The sequence below is a fragment of the Triturus cristatus genome, chromosome 12, assembly GCF_964204655.1.
Source record: "Triturus cristatus chromosome 12, aTriCri1.1, whole genome shotgun sequence".
NCBI classification, from domain to species: domain Eukaryota; kingdom Metazoa; phylum Chordata; class Amphibia; order Caudata; family Salamandridae; genus Triturus; species Triturus cristatus.
In genome coordinates, this window is record NC_140595.1 from 808,787,433 (window position 1) to 808,813,252 (window position 25,820).

The 25,820-nt window shown below is 54.2% G+C and overlaps 1 long non-coding RNA gene across 2 annotated transcripts in view; it reads right to left on the reverse strand.

The window, feature by feature from the left end:
- LOC146782934 (uncharacterized) overlaps positions 1–7,059 on the reverse strand; it is a 204,852-nt gene extending 197,793 nt beyond the window's left edge. For both annotated transcript variants that reach the window (XR_014972084.1, XR_014972083.1), the window contains exon 1: positions 6,821–7,059. This is a non-coding gene — a long non-coding RNA (uncharacterized LOC146782934). The remainder of the gene's footprint in view (positions 1–6,820) is intronic.
- Positions 7,060–25,820: the final 18,761 nt, after the last annotated feature.

Sequence of the window (25,820 nt, forward strand, 5' to 3'; positions counted from 1 at the left end):
AGCAAATGAAGTAAGGCTTGGCCTGCTCTTTGTGGGTGGGAAGCTTGCACTAGTGGTACTGCTTCTGTGCATGATGAAAGCTTGCACTGCTAATATCTGTACCTTACTTATTCTACAGATGAAGAATGGCAGTGCCTGCTCTGTATGGGAGGGAAGCTTGCACTGCTGATACCAGTGCTGTATCTGTTCTGTGTGAGGAAGTTTGCATGACTGCTACCTGTACTGTACCTATCTTGCATGAGAGGGAAACCTGTATGGCTGCAATCTGTAAAGCATGTTTCCTGTGTGTGACGGAGGCTTGCACTGCTAATATCCGCACCTTACTTATTCAGCAAATGAAGTAAGGCTGTGCCTGCTCTTTGTGGGAGGGAAGCTTGCACCAGTGGTACTGCTTCTGTGCATGATGAAAGCTTGCACTGCTAATATCTGTACCTTACTTATTCTACAGATGAAGAATGGCAGTGCCTGGAAGCTTGCACTGCTGGAACTGCTGCTACATCAGGTCTGTGGGTGAGGAAGCGTGCACTGCTGCTACCTGTACTGTACCTATCCTATGTGTGAGGGAAGCCTGTCTGGCTGCAGCCCGTTTGTGAGGTAACCTTGCACTGCCTCTTCCTATGCGCTCCCTGATTTGTGTGTGAGAGGCAGCAGATTGCACTGCTGTTAGCACTTTTATTTCCTGAATGCACCTGTCCTGTGTACCACAGACTCTTGCATTACTGCTTCCCAAGCAGTGCTTAATTTGCTTGTGTGTGTGTTAGAGAAAGAGACCGAAAGAGAAGCTGCACTGCTGCTGTCTGACTTGTAACTGTTTTGTGTGTGAGAGAAGCTTGCACTGCCACTACCTGTGCTGTATTTGATGTGTGTCGCATACATATGATTACACTGCTGTTGCCAGTGCTTCACCTGTGTGCGTGTGTGTGCATGCGCGTGTGGGCTCTTGGGTGCGCGTGTGCGTGTCAGTAAGTAGTTTGCAATGCTGCAGCTCCGCTGTACCTGCTTTGTACACAAGGGAAGCTTGCACGTTCACTATCATGGTATACCTCTTTGCTATATAAGTAAAAGATGTACTGCTGCTGCCCTGCTGTACCTAGTGTGTGTGTGTGTGTTTTAGAGAAAGAAATTTACGCTTGCATTGTCGCTGCTGGTGCTGTACCTGTTCTGTGTGATATGAGAAGCTTGCATCCGGTGCTGGTGTAGCAATGCAACAATGTCTCAACTGGGAATCATTTAACAAGGGCAGTTCAATTAGTAGTGTACATCAAAGAGACCGGGAGAACAAGAAAGGGAGACCACAACGGGAAGGGTAAAGTGAATCAATTATTATTGTAGGTAGTTATAACAGCACTACATTACAATTAACTCCTTTACCCTGGCGCAAATTCTGCAGCGGAAGTTCTATTAGGTGGGCGGGGCCGTGTCGGCCAACGGACGTCCGCAGCACTACCGAGTTAGTGTACGCGACGGCCGTTGGCCGATGCACGCACACAAGGGGTTAAATGTATGGTGACCGTAACACACAAGTGAGCACTGGGCATGCTGGTGATAAGTGACGGCGCAGTGACACAGGAGTGAAGAAATTGCGTGAACGGCGAGAATAAGTATCAAATGGGGTCAATAGTACAATACAAATATATACAATAGGTGTTTTTAGATTTGGGTAAAATCAATTGAACACAACAGCGCCAAGGTTCTGTGCTGGGTAGTCAACGGCGTTTCAACCTGATTGATTTCAGGTCATCATCAGGACAATGGTCACTTAGTTCCAACAATAGTGCTGACGAATGCAAAGAAAATAAATTAAATTATGTGGGGCGGCCAAGGGTCCAGCCTAAGATGAAAGTTCAAAGGTAGTCGCCAAAGTACTGAGAGAATGAATCGGGGATTGGCGAAGCGAAAGTTAAAAAAGGACAACTGATGGTCCGGCGTACGGAGCACGAAGGCTGAATGTGGGTAAGTCCTGAGGGATCCAGGAGGTCCCCAAGGTAAGGACACGGTATGACCAATCTGATTAGAGCAGTCCAATACGTGGAAAAACCGGAGTGGAGCCGACAGCGTGAACGCGTGTGCGCTCACCCAGAAATTCGGAATGAATCGGGCAGACGAGGAGATGTAGTTAGGGTGAATGAAGCGTCCGTTGCCACTCTGTGTATGACATGGGCTTCCTCTACTGGAGCCCACTGCATCTGCCCAGTATGGTGCGAGAAGCTTGCATCGCTGACAACGGTGCTGGTGTCACTCTGTGTATGACACAGGCTTCCTCTACTCCAGCCCACTGCACCTGCCCAGTATGGTGCGAGAAGCTTGCATCGCTGACACCGGTGCTGGTTTCACTCTGTGTATGACACAGGCTCTCTCTACTGCTGCCTGTACCTATCCTGTGTGATGCAAGAAGCTTGCATCGCTGACACCGGTGCTGGTGCCACTGTGTATGACATAGGCTCTCTCTACTACGGCCTGTCCTGTACCTGTCCTGTGTGATGCAAGAAGCTTGCATCACTGCCATAGGTGCTGGTGCCACTCTGCGTATGACACAGGCTCTCTCTACTGCGGCCTGTACCTGTCCAGTGTGATGCAAGAAGCTTGCATCGCTGACTCCGGTGCTGGTGTCACTCTGTGTATGACACAGGCTCTCTCTCTACTGCTGCCTGTACCCATCCTGTGTGATGCAAGAAGCTTGCATCGCTGACACCGGTGCTGGTGCCACTGTGTATGACATAGGCTCTCTCTACTACGGCCTGTCCTGTACCTGTCCTGTGTGATGCAAGAAGCTTGCATCACTGCCATAGGTGCTGGTTTCACTCTGTGTATGACAAAGGCTCTCTCTACTGCTGCCTGTACCCATCCTGTGTGATGCGAGAAGCTTGCATCGCTGATACCGGTGCTGGTGTCACTCTGAGTATGACATAGGCTCTCTCTACTGCTGCCTGTACCCATCCTGTGTGATGCTAGAAGCTTGCATCGCTGACACCGGTACTGGTGCCACTCTGTGTATGACACAGGCTCGCTCTACTGCGGCCTGTCCTGTACCTGTCCTGTGTGATGCAAGAAGCTTGCATCGCTGACACCGGTGCTGGTGCCACTCTGTGTATGACACAGGCTTTCTCTACTGTGGCCTGCCCTGTGCCTGTCCTGTGTGATGCAAGAAGCTTGCATCGCTGACTCCGGTGCTGGTGTCACTCTGTGTATGACACAGGCTCTCTCTACTGCTGCCTGTACCCATCCTGTGTGATGCAAGAAACTTGCATCGCTGACTCCGGTGCTGGTGTCACTCTGTCTATGGCATAGGCTTTCTCTACTGCTACCTGTACCCATCCTGTGAGATGCGAGAAGCTTGCATCGCTGCCACCGGTGCTGGTTTCACTCTGTGTATGACACAGGCTTTCTCTACTGCTGCCTGTACCCATCCTGTGTGATGCAAGAAGCTTGCATCGCTGACTCCGGTGCTGGTGTCACTCTGTGTATGACACAGGCTCTCTCTACTGCTGCCTGTACCCATCTTGTGTGATGCAAGAAGCTTGCATCGCTGACTCTGGTGCTGGTGTCACTCTGTGTATGACACAGGCTCTCTCTACTGCTGCCTGTACCTATCCTGTGTGATGCAAGAAGCTTGCATCGCTGACTCCGGTGCTGGTGTCACTCTGTGTATGACACAGGCTCTCTCTACTGCTGCCTGTACCCATCCTGTGTGATGCGAGAAGCTTGCATCGCTGACTCCGGTGCTGGTTTCATTCTGTGTATGACACAGGCTCTCTCTACTGCTGCCTGTACCCATCCTGTGTGATGCAAGAAGCTTGCATCGCTGACACCGGTGTTGGTTTCACTCTGTGTGTGACACAGGCTCTCTCTACTGCTGCCTGTACCCATCCTGTGTGATGCAAGAAGCTTGCATCGCTGCCGTCGGTGCTGTTGTCACTCTGTGTATGACACGGGCTCTCTCTACTGCGGCCTGTAGTGTACCTGTCCTGTGTGATGCAAGAAGCTTGCATCGCTGACACCTGTGCTGGTGTCACTCTGTGTATGACACAGGCTCTCTCTACTGCTGCCTGTACCCATCCTGTGTGATGCTAGAAGCTTGCATCGCTGCCATAGGTGCAGGTGTCACTCTGTGTATGACATAGGCTCTCTCTACTGTGGCCTGTCCTGTACCTGTCCTGTGTGATACGAGAAGCTTGCATCGCTGATACCGGTGCTGGTGTGACTCTGTGTATGACATAGGCTCTCTCTACTGCTGCCTGTACCCATCCTGTGTGATGCTAGAAGCTTGCATCGCTGCCACTGGTGCTGGTGCCACTCTGTGTATGACACAGGCTCTCTCTACTGCTGCCTGTACCTGTCCAGTGTGACGCAAGAAGCTTGCATCGCTGACTCCGGTGCTGGTGCCACCCTGTGTATGACATAGGCTCTCTCTACTGGGGCCTGTCCTGTACCTGTCCTGTGTGATGCAAGAAGCTTGCATCGCTGACACCGGTGTTGGTTTCACTCTGTGTATGACACAGGCTCTCTCTACTGCTGCCTGTACCCATCCTGTGTGATGCAAGAAACTTGCATCGCTGCCACCGGTGCTGGTGTCACTCTGTGTGACATAGGCTCTCTCAACTGCTGCCTGTACCCATCCTGTGTTATGCTAGAAGCTTGCATCGCTGACTCCGGTGCTGGTGCCACTCTGTGTATGACACAGGCTCTCTCTACTGCGACCTGTACTGTACCTGTCCTGTGTGATGCAAGAAGCTTGCATCGCTGACTCCGGTGCTGGTGCCACTCTGTGTATGACACAGGCTCTCACTACTGCGACCTGTACTGTACCTGTCCTGTATGGTGCTAGAAGCTTGCATCGCTGAGATAGGTGCTGGTATCACTCTGTGTATGACACAGGCTCTCTCTACTGCGGCCTGTACTGTACCTGTCCTGTGTGATGCAAGAAGCTTGCATCGCTGACACCGGTGCTGGTTTCACCCTGTGTATGAAACAGGCTCTCTCTACTGCGGCCTGTACTGTACCTGTCACCGGTGAAGTACCTGTTGTGAGTTTATGTGTAATAGAAGATTACACTGCTGTCCTTACTGTTCATTTCCTGTATGTGGGAGAATCTTGGCAGTTGCTGTACCTGTTCTGTGTGTGATGGCTGCTTAATTCTCCCGCTGTATGTATTGTGTGCGTGAGGTATGCTTGTTCCATCAGGAAAGTTTGTGTTGTGTCTGAACCTGGTGTGTGTGTTTTGTGTGTGTGTCTGTGAGAGAGAGAGAGACAGAGAGAGAGAAAGACAGTGCATGAGAGTGAGAGAGAGGGTATATGCCTGAGTGTGTGTGTATATATGTGTGTGTGTGTGTATATGTGTGTGTGTGAGAGAGAGAGAGAAAGCAGTACATGGGATAGAGAGATAGAGAGAGAGAGAGAGAGAGAGAGAGAGAGAGAGATAGAGAAAAAAGAACATGGGATTGAGAAAGTCTAAGGCTGAGTGTGAGTGTGCATGCGTGTGTGTGTGGGGGGTGGGTAAGTGTGTGTGCATGTGTGTTTGTGTGTGTGTTTGAGTGTGAGAAAGAAAACATTACATAGGATTGAGAGTATATGTCTGAGTGTGAGTGTGTGTGTTTGCGTTTGCGCGTGTGTGTGAGGGAGAGAGAAAAGAGTACATGGGATTGAGAGAGTATATGTCTGAGTTTGAGTGTGCTTGTGTGTGTGTGTGTGTGGGTGTGTGCGTGCATGTGTGTGTTTTGGAAGCCGGCTTAAATTCCACCTGCGCTGTATCTGACCTGTGTATGAAGGAAGGCTGTGTTTTTCTCCCTCCTCTGCACCTGTTGTTATCGGGGGTAAGATGGCACCCTGGGCATAGGCAGAGAGACATTTGGCGCCCTCTGATGGTAGTGAATTAAATGAGGCATCAGGGGGTCCCTGTTGAGTTCAGTGGTCAGTACCTGGATGAGAAGGGACTGGCCCCTGAACACAAACATCCCCGGACCTCCCCCTCACTTGAATCAGGGATACCTTAGCTGCCCCTGCAGATGATGGTTTTGTTGATGTGTGTCAGCGGGGTCAGAGGGTGAAGGGAGGACAAGGAAGGGCGCTAAAGGGGTGTTAAAACAAGCATTGGCATAGCCAATAGGTCTCGCTTTTGGGACCTTATAAGTGTTTAGCCATGCAACAGTTGCATAACTAAATAATTATAAGGTCCAAAAAGCGAGACCTATTGGCTATGCCAATGCTTGTTTCTGTTTATTACTGCTCTGTAGTAATGGCGGTGCACGGGTGCCACCATTACTACATAGAAGTAATAAACAGGAGAAAAAAAAAACTGGCTCACGGAGAACATCAAAGCTGCCGTGCGGCCGCGAAAGTGAGGCACGTGCGCCCGCGCACATGCACTGTAGCTCTAGGCTACAGTGGTAGCACTTTTTTGAGCCCTCACAAAAAGTCTCGCCAGACCAACACATGCGCTGGGTCAGGCGAGACCTAAACATCTCACGCCCTATGATAATAAAGGACTAAAACCACTCTAAACTGGCAAATCAGACAGAAACAAACAGGCAGGGAGAAGGCTGAAGCTAGATGAGAAGGGCGCCGCTGCTGGCATAACCTTAGTGTACACAGCTCCAGGCGCCCCTCAGAAAATTGGCGCCCTGGGCCTGCGCCCGGCTCGCCTATGCAAAAGTCCCGCCGTGTGTGAGTGTGCATACGTTCGTGAGAAGCTGTATGTGCGTGTGTGTTCGCCCACCTGTTCTATGTATGAGGAAAGTTGCACTGTTGGTGCCCACCCCTACCTGCTGTGTGCAGGTGTGATCGTGTGTGGTACAAGCCCGCTCAGCTCCCACCTGCGCTTTACCTGTTTTACGGTTAAGCGATGGTGTGTTCGTCCTTCACGGCTGTCACTCCTCCCTCACGAGCTCTCGGCGCATCCCCTGACGCTAATGTTTTTTGAGACGCCTTTGAGGGGAGCGGGTGTGGTGGGTTGAGTGAGGCCTCGCTCTTGAGGTGAATGGGCCCTGCTGCCCCCAGGTGCCGGAGGGGCTCTCCAGTAAGCCTCTTAGGGCTCTTACTCAGCTGTCATCGGCCTGCAATCAGGGCCCAGCCCTGCATTCCCCTTTCTTGGCCCCGCCCCTCGAGGGGAGGTGAGGTCAGGAGGTGCGGACTGCGGAGTGTGAGAGAGTCTACACAGGGCCTAGTGAAGACGGCCGACGCTCACTGGAAGTGCCCGCCCTGCTTTGGGAATAAACTCCAGGCTGGTCGGCAGACAATGCGGGGGCCAGTGGAGTAAGGAAACTTGAGGGCGCCCCCCTGAAAAGTGCAGGGAGGGCCCTCCGGACTCAGTCAAGAGGTCTCAGGCCAGGGTAGTGTGCTGAGGGCCCCCCCAATAGCTCGCTTCCTCCCCCCAAACCTCCCCCCCCCCTCCGCCGCACAGCGGAGGTTGGGGAGGCCTATGTTACCCCACTGCCTGAGGCTGTCATACACACACAAGCACAGGCGCGCGCGCCTGGGACCGACTCGCTCCTCTTTCTCTGTTTCTTTTCGCTCTCTTTCTTCCAAGGTCTCTTTCCACCTTTCTCTTTCTCTCCCCCCCCTCTCTCTCTCTCTCTCTCGGTCTCTCTTTATTTCATGTCTGTCTCTCTTTCTTTCGATCTCTTGCTCTCGGTCTCTCTATTTTGTATGTCTCTCTTTCTCTTCTCTCCTCTCTCTCTGTCTACTTCTCTCTCGTTTTCTCTCTCTTTCATATCTGTCTCTCTTTCGACCTCTTTCTCTATTTTATGTCTGTCTTTCTATCTCTTTCTCTCTCTCTTTCATGTCTGTCTCTCTTTGTGTCTATCTCATTCTCTCTCTCTCACTCCTCTCCCTCACAGGCGTGCGCCTGGGACGGACTCTCTCCTCTTTGTTTATTTCCTCTTTCTTCCCAACTCTCTTTCCAGCTATCTCTTTCTATCCTCTCTCTCTCTGTCTCTTTTTTCTCTCACACACACTTCTCCCTCACACGCACAGTTCGTATTCTGGCCACCCTGGGCTAAGAGGTCTCTTTGGATCACGATGGGCCCGCAGTGACTTGTTTTCAGTCCAGGCTCGGTTCCCCTGCTGCAGGTACTTCGTAAAGGTGTTCACGGGAGCCGAGAGCCAGGTCCATGGCGCCCACCCGAGTCCCATCGGTGCCCCGTGCCCAGTATGACTGCCCTGCTGTTTGGATCACTGGAACAATTTCCAGTGGGAACCCCCAGATGTGTCCCCATACTAGAAGTCCTCTGGCCCCCTATGCGTAACTACTTATGTGTTCCTTTAGTGTAGCACCCAAGCTACCCTACCTTGAACCCAGAAACCCGGCAACAAGCCACAAAAAATAGTCAGGAGACAGATGAGCTTAGCCAGGGCTGTTACTCACAGTAAAAAGATGTCACAAACCCTTCCCTTGAAAGGGGATACCTCTGTTGTCTAGTTCATGCAGAGGTACTATCTTCGCCAGGTATATATTACATAAGCAACCAATCAATTCTTAGTAATAGAACCGCCTTTCTTCCACAGGGGGGGGGGGGGGGGGGGGCGGGGTGAGCCTGGCAAATGAAACGGCCTGCGCCCTGTTGGACAGGCCTCACAGACGGCCCGCGCCCTCCCCGCTCGACGAGGCCCGAACTCCGGACCACCTGGCATAACCCCGCAACGAGCACCTGCACCCCGTCCCCCGACGGACCCTCTGCCCTCGGACCCCCACTCATCACGGGGTCCGGCCCCACCGGCTTTCCCGGACGGGTCCAGCCGCCATCTTGGACCCTGTACCACGCGGCCGCCTGGCCTCCCCTCGACCCTAACCCCGGGCCTGGCCGGCCCCGACATCCCGGCACCACTATCCACCCAGGAGGTGAGCGGACCACTTGGCAGGTCAATGGGAGACCGAAGTGTCAAGGGCTCTCCCCCGCCAGGTGCCGATCGCTCCCAGCTTCTCCGGGCACTGGCTCCACCCCCTGCTGGGTGTCTGGACACCTTCATCCCGGACCCTCCGACCTCCAAGTGCGAGGGTCCGGACATCAAAGGGCACCAGCCCTATAACTGAGGCAGCTCCGGAGCAGGAAGGCAGTTGTATCCTGGAGTCGAGAGACACCGAGTGAACTCAACCCTGACGGACTACTGGCGCTGCCGTAGCCCGCTCTTGCGAACCATCGTCCTGCCTGCTGGCGCTGCCGCGGCCCTCTGCAACCTTCATCTTCCTGGGACCTGCTGGCGCTGCCGCGGCCCGTTGTAACGACCATCATCTTCCTGGGACCTGCTGGCGCTGCCGCGGCCCGTTGTAACGACCATCCTCACCGGGACCTGCTGGCGCTGCCGCGGACCGTTCATCTTCCTGGGACCTGCTGGCGCTGCCGCGGCCCGTTGTAACGACCATCCTCACCGGGACCTGCTGGCGCTGCCGCGGACCGTTCATCTGCCTGGGACCTGCTGGCGCTGCCGCGGCCCGTTGTATCGACCATCCGCACCGGGACCTGCTGGCGCTGCCGCGGCCCATACCACCTAACCACCAAGCTCGAGGATTGCGAGCTCACCACCATTACCTGATTGGTAAATAGACTGTCCCGCTACCCCCTTCCCTACCTTGCGAGACTCTAATCGAGGGGACCCCTGAGTCCAGACCTCCTTGTACCATTTGATCGTACCTTACCTAAGTACCTATAAAGATCATTGAACCTTCTCCGTGTGTGATACTTGTCTGTGGGGGGGAAGTTACTTGTCTGTACGATCGCTGGAGACGGCTCTCCCCGGAGACCTCTCCTCCTGACCCCGGCCGACCCTCCCGGTCCGTCTACCTTTTCTAACATTGGTGGCCAGCGGCGCGATCCGAATCAACGCGTAATCGTACAGAGAGTAGCTCACCCCACGACAAAGCACGATGTCGACCAAAGATAGCAGCTCCACCGAGAAGTTCCAAATGGAGAAACTAGACGAATACAACCACCGTGAACTGAGACAATTTTGTATAGAACTTGGCATTGCTACCACCGGCCTGAGTACCAAGGATGATCTAAAGCGCGCCCTTGAGTCGTGGACAGAAACGGGGGTCACAAGACCCTCCGACCCAAGCAGCATCACACCAGACCAAAACAGCGTTACACCAGAGGGGAACGCCACGACTCCCGAGGAGCGGGGAACGGGCCTCTCACCAGAGGAGATACGAGAAAGAGACAGAGTCAGACTGCACGAATTAGAGATGGCACGACTCAAGATGGATGGAGAGCTCAAGCTAGCTGAACAAAAACTCAACCTCGAGCATATGCGGATTCGAGAGGAACGGGAAGAAAAACAGAGGCAGAGAGAGCTGGAAGAGAAAAAGATAACGCTCGAGCACGAGCGCCAATTGGCAGAGATAGAACTGCGCAAACAGCATAAGGACTTGGGGGTGCCTGAAAGACCACACACCCCGGGACCGACTGAGAAAAAAGTGCACATCCCCAAGGATGTGGTCCGCGAGTATGTCCGAGAAGACGACATACAACAGTGGTTTAAGGCCTATGAGATCGCAATGACCTCCCACCGGATCGACCGGAGTGATTGGGGAGCCGGACTTTGGGGAAGATTTATTAACGAGGGTCGCGATGCCCTGCTGCAGCTTCCCGATCACCAAATGTCGTCCTACGACCACATGAAGGCTGCCCTCCTCACCCGCTACGGCCTCACACCCGAGATGTACCGCCAGAGGTTCAGGGATTGCACCCGGATCCCAGGTACAACTTGGGTGGAATACGTGAACTATTTCAGCCGGGCCTTCGAAGGGTGGATCAAGGGAAGTCAGGTCACCACATACGAACAACTCTTCAACCTTATAGTATGGGAGCACCTGTCGAACAACTGTTTCGTCGAGCTCAGGCAGCACCTGCTCGACAGTAAGCTGACTGACCCCCGGCAGCTCGCCGCAGAAGCTGACCGGTGGGAAAGCACCCGAGTGGGCCGGAAAGGGCCACACGACCAGAACAGAAGCAACCAAGGCCAGCACCGACCTCGAGGAGGAGGAGGAGGCCAGGGGCGTGGGAGAGACGCCTTACCAGCAACAACCGTGACCAGCACTCCGCCGCCGGCCGGCCGGGGCAACCCCCCGTTGCGGCCTGGGTACCGAGCCAACGTCACGTGCCACCGGTGCCAGCGACTAGGCCACTACGCCAACGATCCGAGCTGCCCGCTGAACCAAACGCCCAAGCCCCGCCAGGTAGCTGCCGCTGCCCTGGGGGAGGAGCAGTTGTCGGAGGGACCCGAGGAGTGTGAGCCGGATCAGCAAGGGTGGGAACCGGCCGCCATGGTCCTGGCATGCTTAGGGGGAAGAGACATGGTTCCGCGGGCTCCCCTACCCGCCAACACCAGAAAATACGGTCAGTGGGTGACCATTAATGGACAGAGAGCTGAGGCCTTGCGCGACACCGGCGCCAGCGTGACGGCCGTCCGCTGTCACCTGGTGAAGCCCGAGCAGATCCTGCCGAACATTCTCTGCCCCGTTCGCTCGGCAGATAACTCCGAAAGCATGTGCAAGATGGCCTGCGTCCCGTTTGAATGGGGAGGGGTCTCCGGCCTACTGAAAGTGACGGTCCGGGACGATGCCCCCGTGGACTGCCTCCTGGGGAATGACCTCGAGAGTTCCCCGTGGGCCACCGTCGAGAGGAGAGAGCACCTGGGGATGCTGGGCCTCCCGGACTGGGCCTGCATAACCACCCGATCCATGGCCGCCCGGGCCGCCCCCCGATCAGAAGAAACCGAATGGCCGGCACCTCCGCCCCCGGTGGCCCCCGTAGAGGACAACGGCGAGCCCGACCTCCCAGACCAGGCCCCCGAAGGAAACGCGCAACCCCAGGGCCTTCCGGGTCTGGCTCAGTGGCGGCAAGAAGGGGGCCCCACCCAAGAGCAGTTCCGCCAGGAGCAAAAGACCTGTCCCTCCCTCGAGGGACTCCGCCAACAAGCCAGCACCCAAGCCGCCGGGGACACCACCGGAACCCACTGGGTCTACTGGGATAACGACCTGCTCTACAGCGAGCAAAGAATCGCCGAGCTGGGGGCCAGTCGAGTTCTGGTGGTACCGCTCCGCTTCCGAGACTTTCTGCTCAACCTAGCCCACGATGTCCCCCTGGCTGGGCACCTGGGCCAAGATAAAACGTACAGTCGACTGGTGACCCACTTTTTCTGGCCAAAAATGAGGAATGACGTTCTGAACCACTGCCGATCGTGCCCCACATGCCAAGCAAGCGGGAAGAGTGGCCGGAAGCTGAAGGCTCCTCTACAACCCTTCCCGGTGGTCACCACCCCGTTCGAGAGGGTGGGGATAGACATTGTGGGACCGCTGGATCCTCGCACGGCTCAAGGACACAGGTTCATCTTGGTACTAGTGGACCATGCCACCCGCTATCCCGAGGCGGTGCCCCTACGGACCGTGACCGCTCCAGTGGTTGGCCGGGCCCTGATGGGGATCTTCTCCCGGGTAGGCTTCCCCCGAGAAGTCGTCAGCGACCGAGGTACGAACTTCATATCGAAGTACATGAAGTCCCTCTGGCAACAATGCGGGGTCACATACAGATTCACGACCCCCTATCACCCCCAAGGAAACGGACTAGTGGAGCGGTTCAACCGCACTCTCAAAGGGATGATTGGGGGATTAGAAGAGCCTCTCCGTCGCCAGTGGGATGTACTGCTCCCGTGCCTCCTCTTTGCCTACCGGGAAGTACCCCAGAAGTCCCTCGGCTTTAGCCCCTTTGAACTCCTATACGGACACCCTGTGCGAGGGCCCCTCAGCCTAGTGAAGGAGGGCTGGGAGCAGACCCCCCTAACGACCCCTCCAGACGTCCTCAAATACCTCCTGGCCTTGCGAAACCAGACCCGGCGCTTCAGGGAGATGGCCAAGGCGAACCTCGAGGCCAGCCAGGAGGACATGAAGAGGTGGTATGACCACAATGCCTCCTCCGTGGAATTCGAGCCAGGGCAGCAAGTATGGGTGATGTCCCCCACCGAACCGTGTGCCCTGCAGGATAAGTGGACGGGGCCCTTCAAGGTGGTCGAGCGCAAAAGCCCCGTCACTTACCTCATCGACATGGGGACCTCCCGGAACCCCCTTCGGGTCCTCCACACCAACCGGCTCAAACCGCACTTTGTGCGCTCCGAACTAAGCCTCTTGATGGCTACGGACAGTGGCACCGAAGAAGACTCCGAGCCCCTCCCGGATCTCCTGAAGACTCAAGAGAAGGACGGCTCCGTGGACGGGGTCCGGCTCTCTGACGCCCTCACTGCGGAGCAACGACAGGACTGCCGGGACCTCCTGCTGCAGTTCGCTGCCCTGTTCTCCCTCACCCCCGGGGTCACCCCCTGGTGTTTGCACGACGTAGACACCGGGGACAGTCCCCCTGTCCGGCACCGGGCCTACCGCGTACCAGATCGGGTACGGGCCTGCATACAGGAGGAGGTGGCCAAGATGCTCACGATCGGGGTCATCGAGCCCTCGGACAGTCCCTGGGCCAGTCCAGTCGTACTAGTTCCCAAAGCCGCTGCCCCCGGCACCGCACCTGAACTGAGATTCTGCGTCGACTACCGGGGCTTGAACGCTGTCACCCGGACCGACGCTCACCCCATCCCCCGAGCAGACGAACTGATCGACCGGCTGGGGGCCGCCCGCTACCTTAGCATCTTCGATCTAACGGCGGGCTACTGGCAAATCGGCCTCACACCCAGGGCTCAGGAACGGTCAGCCTTCTCCACCCCCGATGGCCACTATCAATTTAAGGTCATGCCCTTTGGCATGAAGAACGCCCCCGCCACGTTCCAACGCCTTGTGAACCAGGTCTTGGCGGGGCTTGAAGAATTCAGCGCTGCCTACCTGGACGATATCGCTGTGTACAGCCGCCACTGGTCCGACCACCTCCGTCACCTCCAAGAGGTCCTACAGGCCCTCCAGCGGGCCGGCCTCACCATTAAGGCCGGCAAGTGCCAGATTGGCCAAGGGTCCGTGACCTACCTTGGGCACCAAGTGGGGAGCGGGCTGGTGGCCCCACTACAACTTAAGATCGCTGCCATCCAGTCCTGGCAGCCCCCCGTCACCCAGACCGAGGTCCGAGCCTTCTTGGGGCTCACCGGCTACTACCGGCGGTTCGTGAAGGACTATGGCAGCATCGTGGGGCCCCTCACGGGTCTCACCTCCAAGAACCAGCCAAAGCGGATCAATTGGACTCCTGACTGTCAAGCGGCCTTCGAGGAGCTGAAGGCCGCCCTGTGCACCGCCCCGGTGCTCCAGGCCCCCGATTACAGTCGGGAGTTTGTGGTGCAGACCGACGCCTCCGACCACGGCATCGGAGCCGTCCTCTCTCAGCTGAACCCCGAAGGTCATGACCAGCCGGTGGCCTTCATCAGCCGACGTCTCCTGGCCCGAGAACAGCGCTGGAGCACCATCGAGAGGGAAGCATTTGCAGTGGTGTGGGCCCTCAAAAAGCTCCGGCCCTACCTCTTTGGTACCCACTTCCGGGTACAGACCGACCATCGACCCCTGCAATGGCTGATGCAGATGCGGGGGGAGAACCCAAAACTCTTGCGCTGGTCCATTTCCCTGCAGGGAATGGACTTCACCGTGGAGCACCGACCGGGCCAAGACCACGCCAACGCGGACGGCCTGTCCCGCTTTTTCCGCCTCGACGAAGAGAGTCCCCAAGGGGATGGGTGACTCTCCCCGCCTTCAGCTGGGGGGGACGCATGTTGGACAGGCCTCACAGACGGCCCGCGCCCTCCCCGCTCGACGAGGCCCGAACTCCGGACCACCTGGCATAACCCCGCAACGAGCACCTGCACCCCGTCCCCCGACGGACCCTCTGCCCTCGGACCCCCACTCATCACGGGGTCCGGCCCCACCGGCTTTCCCGGACGGGTCCAGCCGCCATCTTGGACCCTGTACCACGCGGCCGCCTGGCCTCCCCTCGACCCTAACCCCGGGCCTGGCCGGCCCCGACATCCCGGCACCACTATCCACCCAGGAGGTGAGCGGACCACTTGGCAGGTCAATGGGAGACCGAAGTGTCAAGGGCTCTCCCCCGCCAGGTGCCGATCGCTCCCAGCTTCTCCGGGCACTGGCTCCACCCCCTGCTGGGTGTCTGGACACCTTCATCCCGGACCCTCCGACCTCCAAGTGCGAGGGTCCGGACATCAAAGGGCACCAGCCCTATAACTGAGGCAGCTCCGGAGCAGGAAGGCAGTTGTATCCTGGAGTCGAGAGACACCGAGTGAACTCAACCCTGACGGACTACTGGCGCTGCCGTAGCCCGCTCTTGCGAACCATCGTCCTGCCTGCTGGCGCTGCCGTGGCCCTCTGCAACCTTCATCTTCCTGGGACCTGCTGGCGCTGCCACGGCCCGTTGTAACGACCATCATCTTCCTGGGACCTGCTGGCGCTGCCGCGGCCCGTTGTAACGACCATCCTCACCGGGACCTGCTGGCGCTGCCGCGGACCGTTCATCTTCCTGGGACCTGCTGGCGCTGCCGCGGCCCGTTGTAACGACCATCCTCTCCGGGACCTGCTGGCGCTGCCGCGGACCGTTCATCTGCCTGGGACCTGCTGGCGCTGCCGCGGCCCGTTGTATCGACCATCCGCACCGGGACCTGCTGGCGCTGCCGCGGCCCATACCACCTAACCACCAAGCTCGAGGATTGCGAGCTCACCACCATTACCTGATTGGTAAATAGACTGTCCCGCTACCCCCTTCCCTACCTTGCGAGACTCTAATCGAGGGGACCCCTGAGTCCAGACCTCCTTGTACCATTTGATCGTACCTTACCTAAGTACCTATAAAGATCATTGAACCTTCTCCGTGTGTGATACTTGTCTGTGGGGGGGAAGTTACTTGTCTGTACGATCGCTGGAGACGGCTCTCCCCGGAGACCTCTCCTCCTGACCCCGGCCGACCCTCCCGGTCCGTCTACCTTTTCTAACACGCCCCAACAGCCTCCTGGGCAAAAAGAAAGAGGGGTTTAGGAATCCTTCCTTAGACGTTAGGTTGGTAGGGCAGAAGCGGTGGTGAGTTGGTAGGGCAGAAGCTATAGAGTAGGTAGGACAGAGGCGGTGGTCACTTGTTAGGGCAGAAGAGGTTGGTAGGGCAGAAGCAGTGGTCAATTGTTAGGGTAGAAGCAGTTGTCAGTTGGTAGGACAGAAGCAGTGGAGTTGGTAGGACAGAAGTGGTGGAGTTGGTAGGACAGAAGCGGTGGAATTGGTAGGACAGAAGTGGTGGAGTTGGTAGGACAGAAGCGGTGGAGTTGGTAGGACAGAAGTGGTGGAGTTGGTAGGACAGAAGTGGTGGAGTTGGTAGGACAGAAGCGGTGGAGTTGGTAGGACAGAAGCGGTGGAGTTGGTAGGACAGAAGCAGTGGAGTTGGTAGGACAGAAGCGGTGGAGTTGGTAGGACAGAAGTGGTGGAGTTGGTAGGACAGAAGTGGTGGAGTTGGTAGGACAGAAGCAGTGGAGTTGGTAGGACAGAAGCGGTGGAGTTGGTAGGACAGAAGCGGTGGCGTTGGTAGGACAGAAGCAGTGGAGTTGGTAGGACAGAAGCGGTGGAGTTGGTAGGACAGAAGCAGTGGAGTTGGTAGGACAGAAGCGGTGGAGTTGGTAGGACAGAAGTGGTGGAGTTGGTAGGACAGAAGCGGTGGAGGTGGTAGGACAGAAGCGGTGGAGTTGGTAGGACAGAAGCGGTGGAGTTGGTAGGACAGAAGCAGTTTTGTAAGACAGGATAGTGTGTGACCATAGTGGGCCTTGTGCAAAGTGTTTAAGATTTGGAATTCAATCCTGTGTTTTGGAAAGCGCGAAAACTCGAAGAGCGTGCCATTAGGGCCCAGCACCCTGGGGTCCAGGCCCCATCCACCTCTGGTGCCGGGTAGCCCAATTGGCAACCGGGCTAGGCATGTGCTTACGGGGCGGCCAGTGATGTATTTCTGGCGGGGAAAGGCAGTGGAGGGGGGGGAGGAGCGGCAGCCTATTTAGGGCATGGGGCCCGGGCCCTCGTCCTCTCTTCTTACAGCGCCGGCCCCAGTCACATTGCGTCCTCAAGGAATCGCCCACCCACCCGTCCCTTAGGATTAGCGTTTTGGGAAGGTGTTGCGGTAAGGAGGCCACAGAAGATTGACTCACATTGTTAACAGGAGTCCTCTTGCAGACTCCGTAGGCCAGCACTGAGGGGGAGAGACGGTAAGCTCTCCGCAGAGAGAATGGGGACACCGGCTGGGGGGCAAGGGTGCCAGGTTACAAGTTAGGGCATGGGGCAGCGGCCCCTTGTTATACCCTACGAGCCCCCTTGGTCAGCCTGGTGATAGAGGGGTGAGCCCTGAAGTGGCGGACAAGGACCAGAGGGCTGGGGCTCACCTCTCAAGGACGCAGGCGTTGTGGTTCTCAGTTGGGGGACGCGAGCCGGAGGGCCCCTTGGTGCTGGAGCAATTGATTGCGTGTAGATAATTAAGTCAGTCAGTTAGGCTGGTTGTTTCCTATGCTAAGATAAAAGTGTAAATATTGATTAGTGATGAATTCATTAGGCCAGCTTCAGAACTGTAAATAAGTAATTTTAATTTGTCATGTTTATGTGTGATGGTGTGAAATAAACATGGCCGTTTTTTACCCACAACTTGGATTCAGGTATTGATGGGTGGGTTCTGTGGGAGCGGGGCAGGGAGCAACCTGGGGGGTCCGGGCTCTATGGTGGTCGCCAATGCAGTGTCATGAGAGCCAGCGTGATGTGATCTGCATCTTTCAGTCTGGGGAGGAGGCCAGCAGCAATGTTTTGGAATCAATTTGTAATTCGGTGATCATTTTAGCCGGCAGGCCAATGTAAGTACCATTAAGGTGATCTCTACCATGGGTCACCCCTGCCACGACAAAGAGGATCCTTTGAATTAAAAGTAGCAGAGGCAGGACCGGTGGTAGGATGCGTAGGTGGTTGATTGCCCTTTTAACGTTGTTCACTTGAGGCATATTTTAGAGATTGGATTCATGGACGATGACCACCTGGCAGACATTTTGAGAGAGAGTTGAGCGTGAGTTGGTGAAAAGAGCTCAGTTATGCAGGAGTGAGTGGAGAGACTCAGTCTTGAACCAGAGGAGGCACAGACAATAAGAATGCATCAAACTGTAGTGAAGTCGCTCCATGACTTTTGAGTGGAAGTCAGGATCACTGGAGACTTGAAGGTGAATCTGGGTCTCGCCTGCATGGATATGTAATCACGAGTTATAGCGCCTATCGATGCTTGCAAAAGTGATCATGTAGATGCTGAAGAGACTTGGGGAGATCACAGAACCTCGGGGTGAACCGTAAGTGATATTGGTCCAACAGGATAGGAAGGAGGCCAGTTTGGCCTGGTGAGACCTGTTGACTACGACCACATGAGAACAACTCCATCAGTGACACAGCTGGACAGAAGTGGGTCTAAGAATATACTGTGCTCAACTGCATCAAAAGCGCTGAGCAATCAGAAAGGACCAGTACGCAGACGTGACCCTGATCCAGAGCAGACCGAAGATTTCCTTTGGTACTGATGAGAGTAGCCTCGGTTCTTGAGCTCGGTAGAACCCAGACTAAAATCCCCTCAGGCGACAGTGCTGTTCCAGCTCATTGGAGAGTTGTATATTAACCACAGATTCAAGCATTTCGGTTTTGGACACCTTCCCCTTTGTGAATTGTATCAGCAGCCTCGGGAAGAGTGGGCAAGGGTCACCTGACTCCTCCGTCCAATGGTTTCACGACTGGAAAACATTTTTTTTAAAGCAGCACTGGGGTTTTTTTTTATGTACCTGGGCTTCTTCAAAACAGTTCCCTGTTTGGGAATGCAAACCCATGGATGGGGATTTTCTATCTCTTGCAGGGACCATCCCTGGGTGTGAGGTAGTCACAGGGTGTAATGTTGGTTCCTGTCTCCAGGTCCCAGGAAGCCCTGTTGTCTAGAAGCTGAACTGCTAACCCATAACAAAGTCAGTGCTGTTGGCAACATTACAGGAGGGCGTAAAGAGGGAACGGCATGATTAATATTCATTAGGCACGTTGTTCTGTGACCCCCCCCCCCCCCCACACACCTCGATCTAACGACGAGGCGCAAAACTTTGGCTCGCAATTTCCAATCCCTTTTTGTGACCAGTCTTTTGATACATCTGATCCATGGTCCGTCAATACAAGATGTAGGAAGTGGGATCTAACAAGGTCAAGGCTGTGACCTTCTGGGTGGATGGACGAAGTGTTCAGTTGAGGAAAGCCAAAACTTGCATGACGTAGGTGATGGATTATCAGTCCAGATGTACACATTACCTTAAAAGTGTGTCTATGCTAGGCCCGGGTGGAGTTCACACAGTTCTGTTACTCAAAACTCTACGAAGAGACCCAAAAACTCTGCAGTGCTACGCGGAGTTCTGCAAGCAGCGTAGTGCGTTAGGTTGCGCTGGATGTTAGTCCTGAGCTGAAAGGTCAGCACGAACAGCACCACGCGCAGCGCAAAAAGACGCTGCTTCCTTCTGCTGCTCGAGTAGATTTTCCACTCAAGCAGCAGCTTCCCCAGCACGGATGGTTTCTCAACGCGAGTGGTTGCGACCATCTGCAACCACCCGTTTTGAGAAATCTCACTGGGGAGAGCTGTAGCGCTGGATTTTCCTTGCTCGCCAATATAACGTTGGCAAGAGCGAGCAAGGAAAAAACTCTGCATGCTCCATGGAGTGCGGAAAACTCTACAAACTCTGCTAACGTAGCGGAGATCACCGCCCAGGCCTGGTCTATGCTAATATCAAGCATATGGTGGGCCAAGACGTAAGGGTCATGTATCAAACTGATTGAATGTTTATTATATGGCTGGGAGATTACAGCATACGTGAACAACAAAAAATCATGTGAAAAACATTTCACAATTAGATACTCGTAGGATGTGTAAGTTGGGCCAATGAAAACCTGCAACGAATGCTGCACAATGAGTCAGTGCAGCACCGGCGACCCGGCCTGTGGTTCTGTTCTTCAGGGGTGTGGAGAAACTTTCTGGGAGATCTGGAGTTCTGCTGGCGAGGAGTCTACAACGTTGGTTCCTACAGTGTCAAGGTGCACATGGGTTGTAGATGTTAGAGGCATGCCTTAGTGCACATCTAGCAATGAGTAGCGCATATCTGCAAATCCTATCAGAAGTACCAAGACGGGTTGTAGCAAACTTTCAAGTTTAGATTTTATTTTACTTTCAGGAGGAATATTGGTAGAACTTGTGTGTGCTTGAGGTCAGTGACCATTGGTTTGAAAAGCAGACTTTAGCTGCTGAGTTTGTGGGGGCAAGGTGTGGATGGTGGCATCATTGGTGGTTGAAACCTTTTTCTATTGTGAATGGTCACATGAAACATGTATACTCAGCGTAAGGAGGTAGGTGTGGAAGTGACAAATGAAAACTCTCTCAACTGAATTGCAGCGTGAAGTAATTTTTATGATTAATTTGCAAGCGCAAATCAAGAAACCATATTAAAACTGTGGCAAAGAGGGGCAAAGAATTTTGTGGCACCCTTCGATGTCCCATGTTCTGTGCTGAAATCTTGCAAACATTAGAATACATGAGGATAGAGGAGGATAGAGAGGGTAGAGGAGTGTAGAGGAGGGCAGAGGAGGGCAGAGGAGGGCAGAGGAGGGCAGTCACTCCAGGATTCCGCATGGAGATAGTAAACAGTGGGGCAGCAAGGGTCCCTGGGCCCTAATGCAAGCAAGGAAAAGGTGCCACCTTCTCCATGCTTGGGTGGGAATGGACAGCCATAACAGGGGTGCTGGCGACCCCTCATGCCCAAGGCTCCCTCTGGCAGTCAATCTCTTGGGTGCACCAGCAACCACAAGTAATTGGTTAGATCGCGGTGATAGTCCGAACGTTCAAGATTAAGAACCTTGTCACGTATGCATGATTTTGGAAGAAATCCGAGCTTTTAAAGTGGTTAATAAAGTTTGAGGATTGAAAGGATGCTGGCAGGATCTCCCTCTGCACAGCATAGGTGTCAACAAAGTGAAACTACACCTCAGGTGTAATAGGGTAACTTTCCAGTTCTTCACACATTAGTAATGGCTCAGGCTTCAGGGGTGTAGGGAATCACTTTGCCCACACAGGATTTGACCAGGATCTCAAAGTGCTCAACCAGGAGAAGCGATGGACTTCTGCAGGAAAGTTGTATTTCCAGTTTTAAAGTGTACATAGTGCTGAGGGCTTCGTGGTGCTACAACAGTGAATCCTCTACACTTCACTTAACATCCAGGTCAAGTCAGGTCCAACAAACACCTGTGGAATTAGTGGAGTACATTAATAATGAAGCAAAGTGAGCATGCAGGGAGGTGGGCTCAGCTCCTTTTGCAACATGCATTGGCAAAAGCAAGAGGTTTCTCTTTTACAAAGCGAGTTTTGTGCTGATGGCTTTGCCAATTAATGTATGTAAAGCTTTGTGAAAAAGTAAACAGTTCAAAACACTGGAGGAAAAACAAATGCATATCTCATGCTACCAAGAAACTGAAAATGTTATTCAATATTTTCCATTTTTATAAATGGCATGGTTTATTTTTCAAATACTTTTCATGCAGGAAACTCTGAACAGTATTTTTAGAGATTGTTGCATGTGATTCGGAAGTAGCACAGAGAACTAGGTGCAGGGCTTCAAAGAACATAAAAGCTGTCAGATGCAGTGAATAAGGAAGTGTCGGGATTTAAAGGAAAGTGCTTGCCAAAGAACAAGTGCTCTGGTCACTTGGTGCTCTGCGGCAGCCTTGGGTATAAGTACACCTCCTGCTTCAAATAGTGTATTTGTGGGAGCAGCAGCCCCACGTGAGCCATGGAAGGACACAAGTCATCCAGTCAAACGTATGGTAAAGAAGCCGTGCTCCACTCTAAATACTGCTGATGCACATATAATAGGTCTTCAACAGCAGACTGACAGGGCCCAAAAAGGTAGGGTCAGCCTGCTATGAGACGTAATACAGGTTCTGACGAATAATGTTATTTTCATTAGTAAAGTCATCTTACTGCTAGAAATTCTGGAATAAGTCCCACCTAACTCAGGAATAAGACACATCTAGTGACACAGAAAGCATTGTATTTTTTAATTTTATTTTTAGAGTTTTATATAGCGCGAACTAGACCCGAGACATCGGGTATCAGAGCGCTTTACAAGAGCACCAGTTTTGTTACAGATGGACACATTAATTTTTGTTAGGCAAGGGGAGATTAAGTGATTTGCCCAGAATCACAGGATGTTAAGCGTCCTTGCCGAGACTCAATCCCAGTTCACCAGCTTTGAGGTCCAGCGCTCTAACCGTTTGGCTACATCCCGCAGTGCCTTGAAGATAATGAGCAGCCAAAAAGGGCCTAGTTTTCCATGTATACTTTGTGAAAAGAGTTTCAGCTTAAACAAATATGGAACTGTGTGCTGAAATGCGACCCTTAACTATTACTTGTCTGAGAAGACGCTCTTTCAAAATTTGTACAGCTGGGACGATTATTAGGAGTGCAAATTATGCACCATACTTCAATAATATACACAAAATCGAACAGATAGGGGGCAAGAAAGTACTGGTGAGCTATTTTGTCCCCAGAAATAGCATTTTACGGAATCCGGTTCCCAATTGAGTTTCTTCCACCAACAAAATATTTATTGTATGTTCACTGACTTGCGTTGTAGTAAAAGGATACTTTCTTAGGGAGAAGGTAAAAATAAAAAGCATTGAAAGAAGGCCATTTTGGCCTGTGGAGGAGGGCGTGGCCGCCGTGCGTGGGGAGCGTTGGCACGCACGGCCGTGGGCCGCATCACTCAGCGTGCCCTCAGGAGCAGAGCCAGGCCTTTCAGCAAGACAAATGGTGTTGTGTCAAGGTAGAGCGAGAGAGCGTGGAACGCGGGGGGAAGAAAGAGGACCAGGCCAGGGGGAGATGTTATGAGGAATATCATATCTGCTTATCGTCCCTCAGCCGGGCGAGGGCGGCGGGGAGGAACGAGGCATGGGCGCCAGGCGCGGGCAGGTGGAGGGTGACGGCTGCGTGCGCACGGCAGCGGGGGAGGGCTAGCAGGGTAGGTTGCAGGCTCGGTGATGTAGGGAAGCATGTGAGGCCTCCATGGGTAGGTTGCATGCTCTGTGATGTAGGGTAGAGTAGCTTGTTAGGCCTCGCAGGGTAGGTTGCATGCTTGGTGATGTAGGGAAGCATGTGATGCCTCCCAGGGTAGGTTGCATGCTCTGTGATGTAGGGTAGAGTAGCATGTGAGACCTCTCAGGGTAGGTTGCATGCTTGGTGATGTAGGGAAGCATGTGAGGCCTCCCAGGGTAGGTTGCATGCTCTGTGATGTAGGGTAGAGTAGCATGTGAGGCCTCCCAGGGTAGGTTGCATACTCGGTGATGTAGGGTAGAGTAGCTTGTGAGGCCTCCCAGGGTAGGTTGCAGGCTCGGTGATGTAGGGTAGAGTAGCGTGTGAGTCTTCCCAGGCTAGGTTGCATACTCAGTGATGTAGGGTAGAGTAGCATGTGAGGCCTCCCAGGGTAGGTTGCATTCTCGGTGATGTAGGGTAGAGTAGCATGTGAGGCCTCCGTGGGTAGGTTGCATGCTCTGTGATGTAGGGTAGAGTAGCATGTGAGGCCTCCCAGGCTAGGTTGCAGGCTCGGTGATGTAGGGTAGAGTAGCGTGTGAGTCTTCCCAGGCTAGGTTGCATACTCGGTGATGTAGGGTAGAGTAGCATGTGAGGCCTCCCAGGCTAGGTTGCATGCTCTGTGATGTAGGGTAGAGTAGCATGTGAGGCCTCCCTGGCTAGGTTGCATACTCGGTGATGTAGGGTAGAGTAGCATGTGAGGCCTCCCAGGTTAGGTTGCATACTCGGTGATGTAGGGTAGAGTAGCATGTGAGGCCTCCCAGGCTAGGTTGCATACTCGGTGATGTAGGGTAGAGTAGCATGTGAGGCCTCCCAGGCTAGGTTGCATACTCGGTGATGTAGGGTAGAGTAGCATGTGAGGCCTCCCAGGGTAGGTTGCATACTCGATGATGTAGGGTAGAGTAGCATGTGAGGCCTCCCAGGGTAGGTTGCATACTCGATGATGTAGGGTAGAGTAGCATGTGAGGCCTCCCTGGGTAGGTTGCAGGCTTGGTGATGTAGGGTAGAGTAGCGTGTGAGTCTTCCCAGGCTAGGTTGCATACTCGGTGATGTAGGGTAGAGTAGCATGTGCGGCCTCCCAGGCTAGGTTGCATACTCGGTGATGTAGGGTAGAGTAGCATGTGAGGCCTCCCAGGGTAGGTTGCATGCTCTGTGATGTAGGGTAGAGTAGCATGTGAGGCCTCCCAGGGTAGGTTGCATGCTTGGTGATGTAGGGAAGCATGTGAGGCCTCCCTGGGCAGGTTGCATGCTCTGTGATGTAGGGTAGAGTAGCATGTGAGGCCTCCCTGGGTAGGTTGCATGCTTGGTGATGTAGGGTAGAGTAGCATGTGAGGCCTCCCAGGGTAAATTGCATACTCGGTGATGTAGGGTAGAGTAGCTTGTGAGGCCTCCCAGGGTAGGTTGCAGGCTCGGTGATGTAGGGTAGAGTAGCGTGTGAGTCTTCCCAGGCTAGGTTGCATGCTTGGTGATGTAGGGAAGCATGTGAGGCCTCCCTGGGTAGGTTGCATGCTCTGTGATGTAGGGTAGAGTAGCATGTGAGGCCTCCCAGGGTAGGTTGCATACTCGGTGATGTAGGGTAGAGTAGCTTGTGAGGCCTCCCAGGGTAGGTTGCAGGCTCGGTGATGTAGGGTAGAGTAGCGTGTGAGTCTTCCCAGGCTAGGTTGCATACTCAGTGATGTAGGGTAGAGTAGCATGTGAGGCCTCCCAGGCTAGGTTGCATTCTCGGTGATGTAGGGTAGAGTAGCATGTGAGGCCTCCCTGGGTAGGTTGCATGCTCTGTGATGTAGGTAGAGTAGCATGTGAGGCCTCCCAGGCTAGGTTGCAGGCTCGGTGATGTAGGGTCGAGTAGCATGTGAGTCTTCCCAGGCTAGGTTGCATACTCGGTGATGTAGGGTAGAGTAGCATGTGAGGCCTCCCAGGCTAGGTTTCATACTCGGTGATGTAGGGTAGAGTAGCATGTGAGGCCTCCCAGGCTAGGTTGCATACTCTCGGTGATGTAGGATAGAGTAGCATGTGAGGTCTCCCTGGCTAGGTTGCATACTCGGTGATGTAGGGTAGAGTAGCATGTGAGGCCTCCCAGGCTAGGTTGCATACTCGGTGATGTAGGGTAGAGTAGCATGTGAGGCCTCCCAGGCTAGGTTGCATACTCGGTGATGTAGGGTAGAGTAGCATGTGAGGCCTCCCAGGCTAGGTTGCATACTCGGTGATGTAGGGTAGAGTAGCATGTGAGGCCTCCCAGGGTAGGTTGCATACTCGATGATGTAGGGTAGAGTAGCATGTGAGGCCTCCCAGGGTAGGTTGCATACTCGATGATGTAGGGTAGAGTAGCATGTGAGGCCTCCCTGGGTAGGTTGCAGGCTCGGTGATGTAGGGTAGAGTAGCGTGTGAGTCTTCCCAGGCTAGGTTGCATACTCGGTGATGTAGGGTAGAGTAGCATGTGCGGCCTCCCAGGCTAGGTTGCATACTCGGTGATGTAGGGTAGAGTAGCATGTGAGGCCTCCCAGGCTAGGTTGGATACTCGGTGATGTAGGGTAGAGTAGCATGTGAGGCCTCCCAGGCTAGGTTGCATACTCGGTGATGTAGGGTAGAGTAGCATGTGAGGCCTCCCAGGGTAGGTTGCATACTCGATGATGTAGGGTAGAGTAGCATGTGAGGCCTCCCTGGGTAGGTTGCATACTCGATGATGTAGGGTAGAGTAGCATGTGAGGCCTCCCTGGATAGGTTGCATGCTTGGTGATGTAGGGAAACATG